Raw genomic sequence first — 19,006 nt, 5'->3', positions numbered from 1 at the left:
TAAATTGGTGCATATCACTAAATGGACATACTTTTTGTTTAGCTTAATCCTGTTCTCACCTGAATTATCTTTAGCCACCCTGCCCCAAAAAGATCTAAACCAAAATAAAAGCATCCACACAGGGGTTTACAAGGGTTTTACTAATTGGTTTAGAGTCATACAAAAAGTTAAAACCAGTTCAATTGTCTCATGTAGACAAGCTCTTACATTTGGTGGGAGGGGGGAAAGGAAGAGTTGAAAGGGGGAAGACTCTGAAAAAAGTGCCCTACCTTTAAGCAGAACAAATACAAATCCTACAGTGCTCCCAGACTCCTGGCTTATTTTAATAAATTGTCTCAGGAGCAATTTCTTTTTCATATCAGGGGCTCCCTTATATCTCTCCCACTTCCCTCCTGCAAAGCACCTTTCTATCTCATAACTCTCCTCCCCACTTTCATCCTCCATGAATCCCACCACCCTCACCGTCTTCCTGAACCCTCAATGTCACTATCTCTTATTTTCTTTTCCCCAGTGGTCTGACCCCAATATTACCTTGAAGAGACCAGAGGTTCTTTGTTACCCCTCTTGCTTTCAGTTGGTGCTGGGCTGCTTGATCACGCTGGGTATTCTCCCTAACTCATCAGTCTAGCTATCATATGTTTTTAGTTCTTATTGCAATTACTCTTTATCCAAGTTAAAGACAGACAAACTCTTGACATCCTCTACCATCATTTGTCAACAACTGCTACTTCTCTACAGTTTACTCTTATAACCTTTTAGTGTTTCTTGTATATATCAACACTACCCATGGCACTTTATTTCTTTTAAAACTGACCTGCTATAGGGCTCAACTATGGAATTGTACCTCCCACCCCCTCATCAGCTTTTTGTATCAATTAGGTTAATTAGCAGCACCAGGTTGAACAAATTCTTAATGATGACTGTTGCTAGTATATTTAACTGCTGTTTTAGGTCCCAATTCTGCAAGCTGCTTTGAAGGCAATAGGAATGTGGACAAGTTCAAGGATACACTGACATGAATCAGTTTGCAGAAATAGAGCCCTAGACCTTGCTTCTGCAAACACTTATGAATGCTCTTGGCTTTACTACCCTGAATAGACTCACTGGCTTCAATTTAATTATGTACATAAGTGTTTGACATTATTTAAAATCCACAAACTCTGGCCCAAATCCTACAAAGGGCAATACTTGTATATTGTATTAGCAATCTAAAGAAACTACATTAAAATAGATTTTACTCTTAATAAACCATAAAGGAAGGATAGTCAATTATTTTTCGTCATGGTATAGTCAGGTCCAGACTCCAGAGAAAATAAGAAAATAAAAAGATTTGGGGATCTGTTCAAAAGCATATGGTGGTCTGGATTTGAGCCCTAGTCTGCCTATTGACTATCCCTACCATAGAGAATACATCTCCTTTACCTCTCCTCCACATCTCAGCTCCACAACACTATTTATATTAAAACCCACTCTATAACTAATCCCAGATTATAACAAATTTTATTTATGCATGCTATTGTATTTAAACAAAACATACATAAGTACATTGTTCACAACAAAGAATGTATTACACCTGAGGGACATTTAGTAGAAAACATTCCTGTGTGTCTAGTTTTTAAATCAGTGATTAATATTATTTTCTCTAACTTGTAGGATTATCCATAGAATTTACTGATGATAAACTCAATCCTGCATGATTTAAACAAAATTTTTATGGATTTCAAGCCTGAGCAAGGCATTCAAGTTCAGGATTAAAGCTGAGCTATTGAGCATATAATGCAGTCTTACAATTTCAGAGGTTCTCTTGACTCCTAATGAATGGTTCACTTTTTCAGCAATGGATCTGTTTGAGTGTGGAGGACTGTTTCTTGTCAAAGACCCTGCAATCATGGGGGTTGGATTAATGACAGTACTATGCTGGTTTAGGCTCTGATTCAGCAAAGCAATTAAGCATACTCCTAACTTTAAGCACATGTGCAGCACCTGAGTGAATAATCTCTTTGAACTCAATGACAATGTACACATTAGACAAGAAGGATGTAGCCCTAAACATACTGGCAACTCACAGAGAAGGCAAATAGTTTAAATTGGGGCAGAACTGCTTAAAATATCATATTTTAAGGAGAGAGCAACTTGAAGGTACTTTTGCCACCAGATGTGACTGCACAAGACAAAAACAGACACAGACTTTCATGCACATATCTGTATTTGTAAAGCACACATTAAATTACAGAGGAAGCTGACATACATGGCTTAATTGCACCTTCTATTATCACTGCTATTCAGAGGCTGTGATTTTTTCCTCCTCCCTGTGGCAGCATTGCCAGGAACAGTGCCCACTCACATTGGGTGTGCTTATTAACTGAAAAGCCATATGCCAAGCTGAGAACAGTCAAGTCTGAGGCTGATTCTTGGCTAATTGCCTTACTGGCTATGAATCTCATTCAGCCAAATCATTTAGTATGCTCAGCTTCCTTACAACCTGATCTTATTGAGCCACTTTGTCCCTGTTGATGTGCTTACCCTTTTATGTATTAACTAATTTTTTTCATTGCTACACTCCTGAGAATAAACTTCTACAGGAAATCCTCATTACCTCTCCCCCTATGTTCAGAGCAAAAATCATGCCAACTTGGAGGGGGAAAGGGGAAGAGAAAGAGAATCAGGTTTTAATTACCTGTGAGCAGTCACTGAAGCAATTTGCCCAAATCTCTCCCACTTTGATAAGCCACACCACCTGGGTCTTGAGCAGAATCTATTTATCAAAAGTATACTCAAACAGAAAGGGTGAAACATATCACCTCTTCCCATCTATAAATTGGATACTGGAAGGAAAAATAAAATGACAGATCTCCCAGGGGAACTAAGGTTCATGCGCAGTTTGGATAAGATCAAGCATTTCAAAAACAATGTTTGTTGGTTTCTTTGTTACAGTGTTCCATACACATTTCTTTTATACTGTCCAGCCTCCTACTCCTATCCACACCTGAGACACACATAATCTTTAGCACAGTATTTAGAGGAGTTTTCATCTCTATTCGGAAGGAGTCAAACCCAAGTTTGTATAGAGAGGATTGGGAAATAAATTCAAATATAAAGGCAGGAGTTTAAAAGATGTAAGATGTGTTTCCATCAGCAGGAAAAAAATCTTCATAAGATTTTCCAATTGCTTTGCTCCTTTAAAATTTGAAGTACTTATATTTCTCTCTCTCTCTATATATATATATATATATAAAGAGAGAGGAAGAGATGCTAACAAAATAATAATAATTTACAGACCCACAAGTAAACCCATGGACTTAATTCATAAGCCTTTGTAGGATCAGAGCTATAATTTGTACAAGAGAGAGCTTGTGCCGTGCAAAAAAGAGAGTAAAGAATGAAGACAGCATAAAGCTCCCAGTGTGACAGGTGGTCTACGTCAGCTCATTTCCTCTGTATGTTTCGATATGAAAATTAACACTGAAATGCACTCGGAGCTGGGAAACAGACGAATAGAAGTGAAAGGGTTCCTCTCTATGTCAGTTCAACTATCCAGCTAAACGTATGAAATTTATATTTTATAAAAGGTTCGCCTGTACATGTTAGCTACTTTGTCTATTTAAATATTCACAGTATTTACAAGTTGCCATTGGTATAGGTAATAGTTCACCCATAATTTCATTTCTCCCCCATCCACCCTGGTTTTAATTGTTATTCTAAGGCAGGGGTGGCCAACCTGTGGCTCCGGAGCCACATGCAGCTCTTCAGCAGTTAATATGTGGCTCCTTGTATAGGCACCAACTCCGGGGCTGGAGTTACAGGCACCAACTTTCCAGTGTGCCGGGGGGTGCTCACTGCTCAAACCCTGTCTCTGCCACAGCCCTGCCCCCACTCTAACCCTTCCCACCCCCTCCCCGGGCCGGTCGTGCCCTCGCTCCTCCCCCCTCCCTCCCAGAGCCTCCTGCACACCACAAAACAGCTGATTCGGAGGTGTGGGGAGGGAAGGGGAGGTGCTGATCAGTGGGGCTGCCAGGGGGTGGGAGAGCTGATGGGGCGGGGGGCTGCTGACGTATTACTGTGGCTCTTTGGCAACGTACATTGGTAAATTCTGGCTCCTTCTCAGGCTCAGGTTGGCCACCTCTGTTCTAAGGCACCATTCCTCTATTTCCACTGTTAAGTAATATGTTTGAAATAATGAATTATTGCAATTTTATTATTTAAATTAGAAACAGTAATTGCTAAATCATGCTTCAGAATACTGGAATTGTCAGCAACATATTTTATATTGCGTAACGAAACGTTACATGCCATTGCTTACAAAATCTTCATTCTAATACTCTATTACATCTTTATAAAGTTACTTTTGCTTATCTCTTACCTCATAAGAATTTTACAGTCTTGAAGATGGGATAATCTCTCTTCAAAAGTAATGAGTTTTTGAAATGGATGAAACTTGGGGGGGAGCAGAAGGAAGTTTGTAGCTTTTACAATAACTAGTTCAGATTGCCTAAAATTTAAACTCATTTTTCCCCACAAAGGCAATTCAGTTTTGAAAATATTTATCAAGCTTAAAAGGGATATCTGTTCAGAGACAGCGTTTGTTATGCAGCACCAGATAACACCTATACCCCACCCCTGATTGGAGTGCTTACTTTACCACATAAGTACTGGTAATAAGAGCTCGGACACCCCCTCCGCCCCCAACAAGAGCTAGTTCAAGTGAGCATCTGTTCACAGTTTAGCATTAGCATTTCTCTCTTCCTCCTCTGACTTTTTCTTCGGTGTCTCTCTGTATTCATTTCTTACCATGTCTCTGCCCATTTTTCATCGTATTCCTTCACTGGAGATTTTTCTTCTGTCAGCTTGTTTTCCCTAAGGGGTTGTGACCCTAAAAGCCTTTCAGCACCAACTAGAGGACCCATTGTTCTGTAACTCCTGTCAGGCCTGATAAGCTCACTACACCTAACACATTGCAGTTGTTTATCTGTGAAGTATCAAATGAAATCTGGTGACACATTAGTCATGAATATCATGGATGTACTGTACGTTCAGGTGGTATGTAAAGAGTTCTCCCTGTGTGTGCTGGAAATATGTTCCTAAAAAGATATTTTGGAGGCAGAGATGATAAACAAGTTTGTCTAGACAAAGGAACGTGGTTTTGCCTGTCTCTCTAATATAAATTGATTGATGCCAGAGGCAATGGGCAGTTCATTTGCATTTGAGCTAAACAGTTATCAGGAGGTTGAGGAAATACCATGGCATCAGCACACCAGAGGAGCCCTGCAGTCTGAACCCTCCGGGGTCATCCTGACTCTTGAGACAAAGATAGTACACTTTGGGAAATATAAGGAGAAGCAAAAGCGGGCATCGTGTTATCCATCATTTAGGGGACAAAGAGGCCAGTGCTCTCTATCTTTGAATGGTGAATCCCCTCCAATTTGGGTAGGTGATACTGAAAAGTTACCTTAGGTAAGAAACTTCTTAAAGAAGCATGGTAATGTGCTGAATTAAGTTTTAGTCACTACAAAGTGTGATTATACTTTTTTGTGCATAACCATTTTTGTGTTTCTATTATCTCTGCTTAGCATCACTTAAATCCCATCTTTATTAATAAACTTATAGTCATCTTTTATTATAAATTCATCTCAGTGCTATTATATTCGAGTGAGGTGAGCATCCTCGGCTGAGCCAGCAGGCTGATGTGTATTCTGTCTCTTTGGAGACAGCAGACCTGTATTTCTGTGGGCATCCAGTGTCAGGTGCTGGTTGCTGCAGAGAGACACTTCTGGAGAGTTCAGGAACTGAAGTGTACCAAGGGTCAATCTGCAGAGCAACCTTAGGACTGGTGGAATCCTAAAGAGTTTGTTTGGCTGGCTAACACTCTGGGGGACAGGGAGCTGCCATACATTATAGCACCAACAAATCCCTCTTTTGCGAAGGCAGAAAGATAACAGGTTGACTTACAGTTCTGGATGCCCCAAGAAAGCATTACAAGGTGGAATTCACAAGAGAGATTGCAGTGCTCAACACTACAGCGTTTTAGGTGCCCTGCTGCGTAGTGGAATTCACAACCCTGAGTTAGGCACTCAAGCTGCCTATACAATGCATGGAGAGAGTTAAGCACCTACTAGCAGGATTCACAGAAGTCAGTATGCTCAGTGCGGAGCTGTCTAAGCTAGCCAGTAGGAAATGCTGAAGAGACAGGGTATGGCCGAAGCTCCATCTCTCAAAGGAGTTAGGTACCTAAATCCAAGTCAGAGGAAGGTGCCTCTGTTCATGAGCCATAGACCCTCTCCTGCAGTTAGGCACCTAAGCCAGGTCAGCCCATTCTCAAGAAAAGGTGAGGAGAAGCCACCAGCCTATAATTTTTAGCCTAGCCATTAGAACAGATGTGGGAGACCTGGATTCAAACCCCCTTTGCCTGATGTGGCACTAGTGTTTGAACTTGATTCTCCCACCTCCCAAGTGAATGCGCTAACCATTGGGCTATGGGGTATTCCCAAGTAGGCCTCTCTCCTGTTGGAGCTGTTCAACTTTGTATAAATAATTAAATAGTCATTGGAGGGAGGGGACTTGAACAATCTCAATCTCCTGCCCACTCAGGGGATTGCTTGCCAGCAGTAGGCTATATTTTTGTCATGCTTTCTGGCCAGCACCATGACCATGCATCTTTCGTGTGGGTGTAGACATAGTCTAAGCACATCTTTTGGATCAGACCCTGAAGGGACGAAAGGTGGGGAAATGCCTTATTCGTGAATCCCACTGGGGTTTAGGCCTGAGTTAGGTGCTAAGCTGCTGGACAGTGTCAGAACTTAGGCTTTGTGTGCATGCCTATTGCCTAGCTGCTGAAGTTTAAGTGGCTTGGGGACTTTAACAGTAAAAAGGTAGGCAGATAGGAAATGTAGGGGCCGATGAGGTCAGGCACCAACTGAGCAGTGATTTTGTGAGTATCAGTGATAAGAGCTGGACTTATGTGCCTAACTGCAACTTTAGGTACCTAAGTCCCCCTTGTGAATCCCACACTAAGTGGGCTGTGAAGCCATAAGGTTTGTGTCATGCTGGCAGTCCTCAGGTGGGTTTTGAATTATGTAAAACAAGTTTGTCCACCTCTAGTTTGGAATGTGCTTGCCTCTAAAATCTGGTCAGCTGAAAACACTTATGGCCCACCTCCTCACACGTCATGGTATGAATAGGTGAGAATTTCAGCTTCCATTTAAAAAAAAAAGTATAGCCACTGTGCCTACAAAGAAAACTTAGGTGGTGGGGAGGAGTGCCTGTAACAGTTCAGAACCAAGGCAGCAAGTAAGAAGAATACAGCACTTATTTTTAAGTCTCATTATTTTTAAGCCAATCTCATAATTTTTGAATATCTGGGTTTGACCATACCATTTGCATATAAAATGGCAGAGAATATATCATGATATACCTGAAAAGATACTCTACTGTGATAAGTGAATACATGCTCCCTTTGTAGTAGGCAGGCAAGAGGGCCAGAGAAGTGGCTGTGGGGAGGACCTTCTGATACATGGCAGCCAAAGTTCCGCAACAATAAGGCTATTTCCTGCAGGTATCAGGCCCTTCCCAATCCTCTCAGTGCCTCTGCTACCACTGACTAGAACCCTGCCTGGTACACACTGATACCTACTATAAAGTAATAGAAATGTAGGGCTGAAAGGGAGCCTGAGAGGTCATCTGGTCCATCCTCCTGCACTGAGGCAGGCCAAGTATACCCATGAGGCTTTAAAAACCAGAAAGGGGAATTTTCTGCTGCTCACTGCAGGATAACTGTTACTCTAGCACCAGTTAGCTCTTGGAGCGGGGAGAAGCTGTTCTCCACCTAGTAACTATGCTATATATTCCTTTGTGGCACGTAGTGGCTCCATCATTTAAATGACATGAAGAAGTCTGTGGCAGCGATAGATTACTTTCCAAGCAGTCATCTTTCCCCTTCATGTGCCTCCAGCCACAGACACCCATTTGTAGGAAAGGGGACCTAGTACCCTTGAGCATTACTGGGATCAATGTATACACAAAGAATTATAACTAGTTGCTTTTAGGGACTGACCACAGACTTCTTACACAGGCAAAATTGTCATTGACATCTGTAAAATTTGCCTACAAGAGGACTATAGGAGCAAGCCTTTCAGTGAGAAAATTAATAATTTCTTCATTTAGAAGATGGATCAAATAGGTACCATGTGAATTTAGCTGAGTGCCAATACGTGCCAAGGCAAGATTTCATAGAAGGTCCCATTAGACTTTCAGCAGGTGCACCTGTGCAATTCCATTGACTTCAGTGGGACCATATGGATAAATGAAGGATGAATTTGGCCCCAGGACTAATCATTAATTTTATCGTATATCAAGACAGTATAAGTTAAAAGTTGGATTACACCAAATGTATACCACATAGAATGATTCACCACTAAGTACTTACTGAAAACCTATAAAATACAGACAAAGTCTCAACCACAGGGCCTGTGGGTGCTTTTTAAAATAATTCTGAAACCTGCAATATACTGATTACTAGCTCTGTTGTGAGGACGGAAGAAATCACTACGCTTCAGAGGAAGTTTGTCCTATTAACTGGGTGTAACAACACTTATATTAAAGTTGTTGATTTATGGACAGTGTTAACGTACAAGAGAACCCTTGAAAACAGGTGAATTATTACAAGAGGTGAAGACTGATTGGTAGAGCAGGTTGAATTCCCAAGTCCTCCATCATCTTTTCCTTGCTACCCTATAAATCCTTGCTGGCTCCTTTGTCGTTAAATGTCATGTTTGTTGCTGCCCTTTTGAACTCATGCTCAGTTACAGTTGCTGTTTCTGAACTTATTTTTCAAAGTGTATGAAATCAGACTTGGGTAAAATCAAAGTAATATCAAAGGACATGAAAGAAGAGGAAAAATGGGAATATAGTGGGCTATTGAAATTGGCATGGGGGAGGAAGAAGGGTGGATTTGAGAAACAGAAGAGGAAAGTGAAGGGGAGAAAATGGTCTCAGTAGAAGAAGTAAATTACACATCAGGAAGAAGAGTGCCATGTAAGAGAAAATTACCTCTTCGAGCAGAAAATAGGGGTGGCATTGACAGGTTGCTGTGTGAGAAAGAGTAAAATCACAATGTAGTCATTATTTTGTTTTGCACCTTCTGGTGGTAGAAACAAACATTCAGCAAAATTATCAACTTCTGATATTTGCAACTTTCTCCGGAGACTAACACATATGTGCCCAAGGCTATTTCCTGAATATGCCCTGTCAGAGGAACTGTGCTCATCCACTACTCAATCACCATCTCCAAACCAAACATTCCTTGTAACACAGCTGATTGAGAGTAGCCAGACTGATATCTGTACAAGCAATTCTGCCTGTCTAAGTCATCCAAGCTAGCCAAACTATACGGAAAAAGAGTCCAAAGAACAAAAAGCAAAGTTCCACCATTATCATCCAGTCTCCACCATATATTGCAGCTTCGCCTTTTAAGTGTACAACATGGGTTAAAGGATATTTGACTAGAATAGGGTCCTGGTTTCATTTTTACCAGGCTAGCCTAAATATGTTATGGTGGGGTTGGGTGAAAACTTGCTGAAGCTGGTAAGTGTAATAGCCATTCAGAATAAATGTAAAATGCAGTTAAGTTCCTTGTGGAGTATGACAGTTAAAACAATAGGAGCCACCACCCAAAACACACACAACAGAGGCTGAATGCATATGCAAAAGGCTGGATGGTTTTTTGCTGTGGCGGTGTGTGTTGGGGAGTGTATGTATATATGTACGCACACAGAGAGAGATGCAGTAAAAAGCCAAGGCCAGACAGAAATGCACTTGTAGCATGACCCTGAGAGAAAGCTAAGAGGCAGTTTTTGGGTAAACTGCTGGTTGGAAAAGGGAGCTGAAATATTGAAAGAAAAAACTGTCTTCTATTTGATTCCTACTCTGTTCAGGCAAACAGGACTTTGAACATTCTATGGAAATAAACAGAACTGCATCAAAGAAATACTTGACTCTATCATCAATTTCTTGGTCTAACAGAAACAACCTGCAAGACCCCTATTACAGGGTGGCTGGCCTCTTTCAACGAAGCAGGCCCAGCTCCCCCATGCTAGAACATTTGTTCCCAGTTTCACCAGTTAACAGGTGGGAGGGAGGCTGCACCTGGGGCAAGAAAAAGAGCTAGGCTGTCAGTAAGGAAGGGGAGCAGAACTGTTTGCTAGGAAAGGTTGCTAGAGTAATCTAAAAGGGGAGTTGGTGGTGGCAACATGTTGGAAGCAAAAGGGCCTCCAGGAGAAAGCCGTGGGAGGCAGTTCTCAATTAAAAGACCACAGAGGAATCCTGCCATAGGCCTTGAAACAAGAGGGACTGCAAGGCAAAGAGAAAGGTCCCTGGTGAGCTGTAGCCTAGGGTGGACTGAGAAACTAGTTGTTTTTTTTCCTTATGTTTGGGAAATGAAACAGCCGGAGATGAAATGCTGGATGTGACAGTGGGTTCTTCGTGGGCTGGGAACAAGCCTGCACTTTACAGTCCTGAATACTAACTGCTTGGGACAAAAGGGTTGTCAATGTTTTGCAGCTATATAATGCTTTATTTCTACAATACCTTATACAACTTAATACAAGAAGCAGTCGGTAGGTATGTGAATTATTACTCCAAAATGAATAGCTGTATTTTAAAAATAAAGCATTCAGCATTCTATCCCCTAGACAAAGCTTCCTGTGGAATCTCAAATACTTGAGTAAGAAATGCAGCACTGGGCCCAGCTCTTTAAAATACTACTGCAGGAGGAATCTCAGGTACATGGGGCGGGGCAGGCCAGGATAAGGAAGAAGTGTGGGCAGGGCAGACCAACACCCCTGCTCTGCAGTGGCCAGGTAACAGACCTACTAGTTTAGCTCCCCTAGCCTGTACCTGAGGAGATTCCAGCCCTTCACCCTTGTGCCATAGCAGGAATGAATCAGGTTCCTTCTCACAAGCTGAGGATTAGGTGGGAGGAGGCAGCTGTGCAGAAGAGGTGATGAAGGTTAAAAAACAAAGTACATTCCTACAAGCCAATAAAATGAGAACATTAATAATTTCCACTTCAAACTTCAACAGTTTTAACTAACTTTTGTTGACGTATAGGGGTTTTATATTCTCCATTTGTATATCTTTATATTTGTAAATATATTTGTATATCTTTATATTTGTATATCTTTTATTTGTAAATCTTTAGTGCATTCCTCATATGGTGAATATTGCCATGGTGCTACACTAGTGAGAATAGTGTGTTTCGTGGGCACTGTAGCTCTGCCTTTGATTCAAAGCACTGGTAAGCTTTACTGTTACCCTACGTCCACCAATAGGAGGGAGGCTCTGATTCTGTTACCAGCACAGTGCTAATCAATTTAACATTGATGCTCCTGGCAGCATGGCCTCAGTGTCTAATAATTCCCAGCAGGAAAAGTTAATTGAACAATCTCCTGGCTGAGGCAAGGTTTGGTTTTCCTTTCTTAAAAGTCTTCACTTCCCTGAGGTATTTTGGGCACATTCTGGGAATAACTAAAGGCAAAATTGCTCCCATTTCAAATAGACACTTCATTTCTGTTTAAGAACCTGAAATTAGACTGCAAGATATCAAGCTTAAGTAAAAGCAGGAGTTAGAAAGGGCATTTTTCCTAAAGCTTGATTAGGAAAGTCTTGGGTGCCCTGCAGAGTATTCAACCAGACTAAAATTGTTACTCAAAGACAACCACACTTCAGTAAGAAAGAGTAGAAAAGAACTGACAGTGAAAAAAATTGTACATTAAAAATCACACAGATCTCATTAATATCTGCATAACTTATTTCTGTTTCTGTTGTATCCTTTATTTCTCATTGGTTCACAGCAGATATTATCAATAATTCTACACAGCAACAGATTGGCACCCATTTAAATGCTATTTAAGCAATGATCCAAAACCAGCACATTATTTTAGACCATTACCTTCTGGTGTCAAAGAAAAGAGCAATTAACATAAGTCTATAATGTTTGCCAACTGAGGTAATGATAATTTAGTCGTGTATTGTTCTTGTATATTATACTGTAGTAGATGGTTTCCATAAAAAGTAACATATGTTTTGTGGGGGTTCACAGTCTGTAATTCATTGGTTTTTCTTATGAATTTTCCAACAGCAACTTTGATGGCTATACTGAGGAAATGTACGTGTGAGAACTCATTGGACACCTATTACAAACTTTTTAATATACAACCAGTGCAAATATGTTTTATGCGGACTGTTTACAAAATACAATCTGGGATGCATAACGGCCTTGTCCTCTGGCCAAAGCATAATATGGGGACTCAAGAGTTGTGTAAGTACTTTCCCTCCTCTGCAAGTGACTTACCTTGTGGCCTTAGGAAGTCAATTAGGCTCCAGATTGGAAAAAAAAAAAAAAGCCCTCTACTTTTGCGTGCCAATGGTAGAGAGTCAGGAGCAGAAGCCGTAGATGTGGTATCTTGACTTTAGTAAGGCTTTTGATACTGTCTCACATGGCCTTTTCATAAACAAACAAGGGAAATACAACCTAGATGGAGCTACTATAAGGTGGGTGCGTAACTGGTTGGAAAATCATTCCCAGAGAGTACTTATCAGTGGTTCACAGTCAAGCTGGAAGGGCATATCAAGTGGAGTCTGGTAGGGATCAGTTCTGGGTCAGGTTCCGTTCAATATTTTCATCAATGATTTAGATAATGGGATAGAGAATAAACTTATAAAGTTTGCGGACGATACCAAGCTGGGAGGGGTTGCAAGTGCTTTGGAGGATAGGATTAAAATTCAAAATGATCTGGACAAACTGAAAAAATGGTCTGAAGAAAATAGGATGAAATTCAATAAGGACAAATGCAAAGTACGCCACTTAGGAAGGAAAAATCAGTTGCACACATACAAAATGGAAAATCACTGCCTCAGAAGGAGTACTGCAGAAAAGGATCTGGGGGTCATAGTGGATCAAACTAAATATGAGCCAACAGTGTAACGCTGTTGGGAAAAAAACAAACAAACATAATTTTGGGATGTATTAGCAGGAGTGTTGTAAGCAAGACACAAGAAGTAATTCTTCTGGTCTACTCCAAGCTGATTAGGCCTCCACAGGAGTATTCTGTCCAGTTCTGGATACCATGTTTCAGGAAAGATGTGAATAAACTGGAGAAATTCCAGAGAAGAGCAACAAAAGTGATTAAAGGTCTAGAAAACATGACCTATGGGGGAAGATTAAATTAACCCATTTTTTTCAGTCTGGAGAAGAGAAGACTGAGAGGGGACATAACAGTTTTCAATAGGGTGACTAGATGTCCTGATTTTACAGGGTCTGTCTCAATATTTGGGGCTTTGTCTTATATAGGTGCCTATTACCCTCCACCCCCTGTCCCAATTTTTCACACTTCCTTTCTGGTCACCCTAGTTTTCAAGTACATAAAAGGTGGGAGAGGAGGGAGAAAAATTATTCTCTTTAACCTTTGAGGATAGGACAAGAAGCAATGGGCTTAAATTGTAGAAAGGGCAGTTTAGGTTGGACATTAGGAAAAACTTCCTAGCTGTCAGGGTGATTAAGCACTGGAATAAATTGCCTAGGGAGGTTGTGGAATCTCCATCATTGGAGATTTTTAAGAGCAGGTTAGACAAACACCTGTCAGGGATGGTCTTGATAATACTTAGTTCTGCCATGTGTGCAGGGGACTGGACTAGATGACCTCTCGAGGTCCCTTCCAGTCCTACAATTTTATGATTCTACCATAAGACCTTTGAGGCATATGAGCCCCTAACCAAACAGCTAATTATCACAGGTTTGTGTTTATTTTAGACATTGAGTCTGAATAAAAACAGAAAATCATGTGACAAGAATATGTAGGTATATTTATGTAAATAGCTCTGATTTATTCTTTGTTTGCTAGCAGACGTTGTTTTATCATGAAGTAAGTTACATCTTAGCTTAAAGCAATGTTTCAGATCTCTGTAATTGTTCACTTTTCCACCAGAAGGAACAAACAGGAGTGTAAAAATACAGCTCATAATTAACCTGTGAAACTTACAGCCACTAAAATAATTGAAGGCAACAGTTTAATAGGATTCAAAACAGGGTTAGACATTTGTATGGATAATGAAAACATCCAGTTACGTTAGAGAGGATGAAAAAATATTTTTAAATTTTAAAATGGGATAAAAACCTCATGCTTCAGGTCATAACCCAATCACTAATTGATAGGGAGTTGGCAGAAAATTTCTCCTATGGGCAGTTTAGTTCATGACTGTCCAGTGTTGGCTTTCATGCAATTTCTGATGAAGGTATAACAAAACAAAAATAATGTGATCATGTACTTGTCATAATGCACCCGCACACACACACACACACAAGCCCTATTCTGACTCAGTGGGTGGGTTAAGCCCTGTATTCTCCTTTTTCATGGATAATTGAATAAACTAAGCCTCTAAACATCCAACTCATTTTTGAAATCATCCTCCTCCTGAGCAAAATAAGATGTACACAGGCAGCTATTTTCTGCTTGCATTTTACATCATTTCTGCATTTTTCCCTGCTGTGGTATATTTCATGCTCTGGTTCTTCAAGCTAGGGTATTTCAGGGGGAAAGAAACAGTTTCTCATATATTTGATCACAAGTCCAGAGAAAACATTTGAAGTAACTGTAGAGATATCATGTATGTAAAACAACATGTGCACTACAGTGAGGCCCACTATGCAAGTTAAGACAGAATAGCACCATAGTTTAGCACAGGGCTCTCAGCCCTTGTGGGGGCTGTGACTACCTTTACTAATCGCTTTCTCCCCCCTTCATTTCGATGCAGAGAGCTCTGAAAAAGTGAGCCTTTTGTAGGCCAGTGCAGTGATATCTGCCTGAATCAATAGCTTTAAGAGGTCTTACCTGCCCTATTCATCTCAAATCAAAGCTCTGTCAACTCTGCAGTCAGAGTTTGGCATTCCCCACATCCACTCGAAACCATGCAATAGAAAACTTTTGCCAGGGAATATGCTATTTTGTTGTAGCCAGTTGCCCAACCTTTTGTTTTCCATCTCTGGGTCCTGCCCGTATGTGTCCACAGCTGTCTTACTCTCCAGCTTTCCCCACAATGCTTAGTTGGATTGTCGGGCATGTTCCTCACAGCTAAATAGTAGGGTAGTGATGACCATCCTGTCTTACCTTGTATTTTCTCTTCCATCTGTCACTCATGGCCTGATTTTCCTATCTCTGGACTCAGACGGAAACATCTACCAGAGTGCTTGTCAAAAGAGTTGTCCCAGTAGCCAAAGGATTCTGGGGCATGTGTACAGCCGTTGAAAGGAAGGTGTACTGTGCCATGTGAAGACCAAGTATCCATCTTCACAAAAGAAGCCTATTGATTTTTTTGAGCAAAAGCTTATAGATTTACAAAAGTCAGGAGACTGTTTCATTCAATGGCAATACTATAAACAAGACAGTTCTCCAAGTTTGTTGCAGAGTTCCAGAACTCTGAGTCTGTTGCATTCTGGGGTGCAATTCAGACCAGTGAGGGCTTGTGCCACCACTTGCCCTGTAATCCTGAGTGCTTTAAATGCTCTGGTGCTGCAGCTCCCTGCCTGGGATGCTCAGAGTTAGCCAGAAGTATGCACTCTGTGTCTGTATGTTGTGCAACCCTGATTCAGTACTCTGACATCAGCAGTTTGCTTTCTGCAGCAACACAGTCACTCCCTGGTTTCCACCAGGTTTGATTATACACACCTGGCAAGATGACCCCAACACCCCTAAGTCCAAATTTTCCCAAAACCATGTGCTCTGCAATGTCAGCCCTTTCCTGGATCATTTAGGGCACAAACCAACCTTATAATTCCTCTGAAGAGACAAAATGCACAGTTTATCACTGTAACTGGAGTTAACAATCACTTCAATTAAAAAAACACAGCAGATGGCTGGTTTAGATTAAAAGGAAAACAAATTTATTAACAAAAGGTAATGGGATTTTAAGTGACACCAAGTAGCAGGAATGAAGTTAGAAAGGCTTACAAACAAATGTAAAAGAAATACAACTGTATTGACTAAGACCTAACAAAACTACAGTCCTGGTTCAAGGTAAGATTCTTACAATGCTTCCTTCAAGGAAGATAGCTGACCAAACTCTTGACAGCATCTCCCACAAAATCCTGTTCCTTTCTCTTCTTAGGTGAAAGATAGAGGCAAAGAACTCCACATTTTTTTATGGTCCAGGGAACGTTTGAAATGGATTCTTCTGAAGGTTACCCCCCAAAGTAAAGTTTGTTCAAGGTGTGAGGAAGGAGACATGGAGTCTGCTGGTGAAGGAAATTCCATGCTGGTTTCTTCCCCCACTGGTGTTTGCTAGAATGGAAGCTGATCTGTTCCTGCCCTCTCAGATGCAGTGAATGGCCGGCTCTTGACAGGTGATTGTTAGTCAACTCTGAAGACACCTGGATGGAGGTGTCAGTTTGTCCTTTGTCTGGGAGAAACTGGTTTACCCACTCCCAGACTTGTCTGGTAGACACATTTTAGATGCATATTTACACATTCCCTTGGATGTTTACCATACATACACCACTGAGGAATATTAATTATCAGTTTGTTAGTTTGCCAATGATACCTTACATGACACATATCAGATAAAATTTATGACATTAATGAACAGATAAGGTACACTGAACTGATCAGACCAGCTGAACTCTCTAGCAGGTATTAGGGAGCCCCTTGCCCTCTGGCATTGGGATGGTCTTAGCTCACAGCATCACTGCAAATAGCAAATGCTCCCAAACCTTATAACTGGGGAAACATGTTTCTTCTACTGCTTGTTACCATGCAACAAGCCCTGTTATACTATTGCCAAAATACTGTTGCTGAGCTTATGTTTGGCCATAATGAGTATTTTATATTTTGTATAAATTGGTTATGACGGTCTTTGAGCACATTGTGGCCTGAAGTTAAAGAAAATAATATAGAAATCTCTCTCACTTGCTTTTGTTAGGGCTGCTGTGGACATTTGAAGGTCACCTATATCGAGCTCCTTCATTTAATGTTACAACTATTCTCCAGTTTTCCCCACCCCTTTGTGCCATGCCTTGTCCTTTCTTCTAGCATACATAGCTTCCTTTGTGTCCTTTGTTAGTGCTGTTCTGTGTTGCCAACGCTTTAGAAGGCAGTGCAATCAGTATCCTTCCTCAGGAGTTTAAACACTTAGGCCATGTCTACTCTACCACTTTTGTCAATATAACTTATGTTGCTCAGGGGTGTGAAGAAAAAACACACACACGCACACACACACACACCCCCCCGAGCAACATAATTTACACTGATAGAAGCACCGGTGTGGACAGCACTACATCAGCAAGAGAACTTCTCCCCCGACATAGCTACTGCCGCTCCTGGAGGTGGTTTTATTATGTCGATGGGAGAGCTCTCTCCCAGCAGCATAGAGCGGCTACATGAGTGATCTTACAGCAGTGCAGTGGCATCGGTACATCTGTGCTGCTGTAAACTCACGAGTGTAGACATGGCCTTACTTTACTTTTATGATATACTTAATCTTCACTGGGTCTGGAGTCACAGGTACCAACTTTCCAAAGTGCCAGGGGTTTCTTGACCCCGGCTCTGCCCCATACTCCACTCCCACTCCACTCCTTCCTCCAAGGCCCCATCCCCTCTCCACCTCCGCCGCGCCTCTTTTGACCCAGTTCCACCTGCTCCCCCAAGTGTGCTACATCATCATTCTTCCCCCTCTCCCCTCCCCGCTCCTCCCAGCCTCCTGCACACCATGAAACAACTGGTCGCAGCGGGCGGAAGGTAGGGGGAAGGAGAGGGTGGCAGGCACTGATCCATGGGGCCCACGGGGGGGGGGGGAATGCGATGGGGGGCTGCTGGTAGGTGCTCAGCACCCACCATTTTTTCCCCCCATGAGTGCTCCAGCCCCAGACCACCCATGGAGTCAGTGCCTATGTCTGGAGTGGAGGACTGAAGTTTCTCCAGATCATGTGTCACTGTACCATCTAACTACCAAAAGAGCAATAGGTCCAAGACATACATACAGTTGCAAAATAGCTACCTGGGATACTCTGTCCAGAAGTTACTTAAATGTCTGTACGAAATGTGAATTTAGGAATAGACAGTTTTCTGCCTCTCCTGAAAGTTTTTACCATCCTAACATTTAAAGAGATTCAAATAGATTTTATAGCTCTTTGCACTCATTCTGGTCCTGCTGGGCTGACTTCATGATCTAGACATGCAAAATGTACCACAGCAGTCACCAAGTCCACTGGTCTTGTTCAAACTGTTAACTTGTATTCCTCCACCTTCACCTGGGTTCCTGTGCAAACTTTTGGAGAATGTATCATCTCAAAAATCTCTTCTATATCATCAGATAGAGGGAAAGGGGCAAAGAAGAGCAGAGATTAATCCATTTATCATCAAAGGGATCTAGCAGCCTTCAAATCTTTTGGGCTCTTTTTGGACCCTCTAACACTTCCCCTAATGAAATTACCTGCAAGAAAGCATTTGACGAGTGGTGGTCAGAACATTTTTGATAACATGTTCTTTTAATCAAAATACGCACTTTTGTCAAAGTCAGAACATTTACCAGAAACACACTGATTTCAGTGAAGTTTTCAATAGGCATGTTACTGAGGTTCCGGGTAGGCGCACTGAGATCCCCAAATCAAATATCCAACCTTTTCAATCCAAAAGTGGCTATTTCAATACAAATCCATTTCCCGGAAATACAGTAACTCCTCCCGTAACATTATAGTTATGTTCCTGAAAAATGCGACTTTAAGCGAACCTATGTTAAGCGAATCCAATTTCCCCATAAGAACGAATATAAATAGGGGTGGGGTAGGTTCCAGGGAATTTTTTTTTTGCCAGACAAAAGGCATTATATAAATTGCTTGTTTAAAATGTAATACAGGTATAAGTATTAAACAATTTTAAAGAAAATCTACTACTACTACAATCATCATTGCTGAGTATGAAGCAATGGGAGGTGCCCGCACCTTACCCCACACAGGCACAGCCCACTG

At 41.4% G+C, this 19,006-nt stretch overlaps 1 long non-coding RNA gene across 1 annotated transcript in view; it reads right to left on the bottom strand.

Moving 5' to 3' along the window:
• The window catches only part of LOC122462349, a 157,221-nt gene extending 156,402 nt beyond the window's left edge, over nucleotides 1-819 (bottom strand). Inside the window, exon 1 of the long non-coding RNA XR_006284844.1 lies at nucleotides 532-819. This is a non-coding gene — a long non-coding RNA (uncharacterized LOC122462349). The remainder of the gene's footprint in view (nucleotides 1-531) is intronic.
• Between the last annotated feature and the right edge of the window lie 18,187 nt (nucleotides 820-19,006).

Source organism: Chelonia mydas, chromosome 11 (genome assembly GCF_015237465.2).
Source record: "Chelonia mydas isolate rCheMyd1 chromosome 11, rCheMyd1.pri.v2, whole genome shotgun sequence".
In the NCBI taxonomy this organism is placed as follows: Eukaryota; Metazoa; Chordata; order Testudines; family Cheloniidae; genus Chelonia; species Chelonia mydas.
This window is presented reverse-complemented; position numbering and strand designations above follow the sequence as displayed.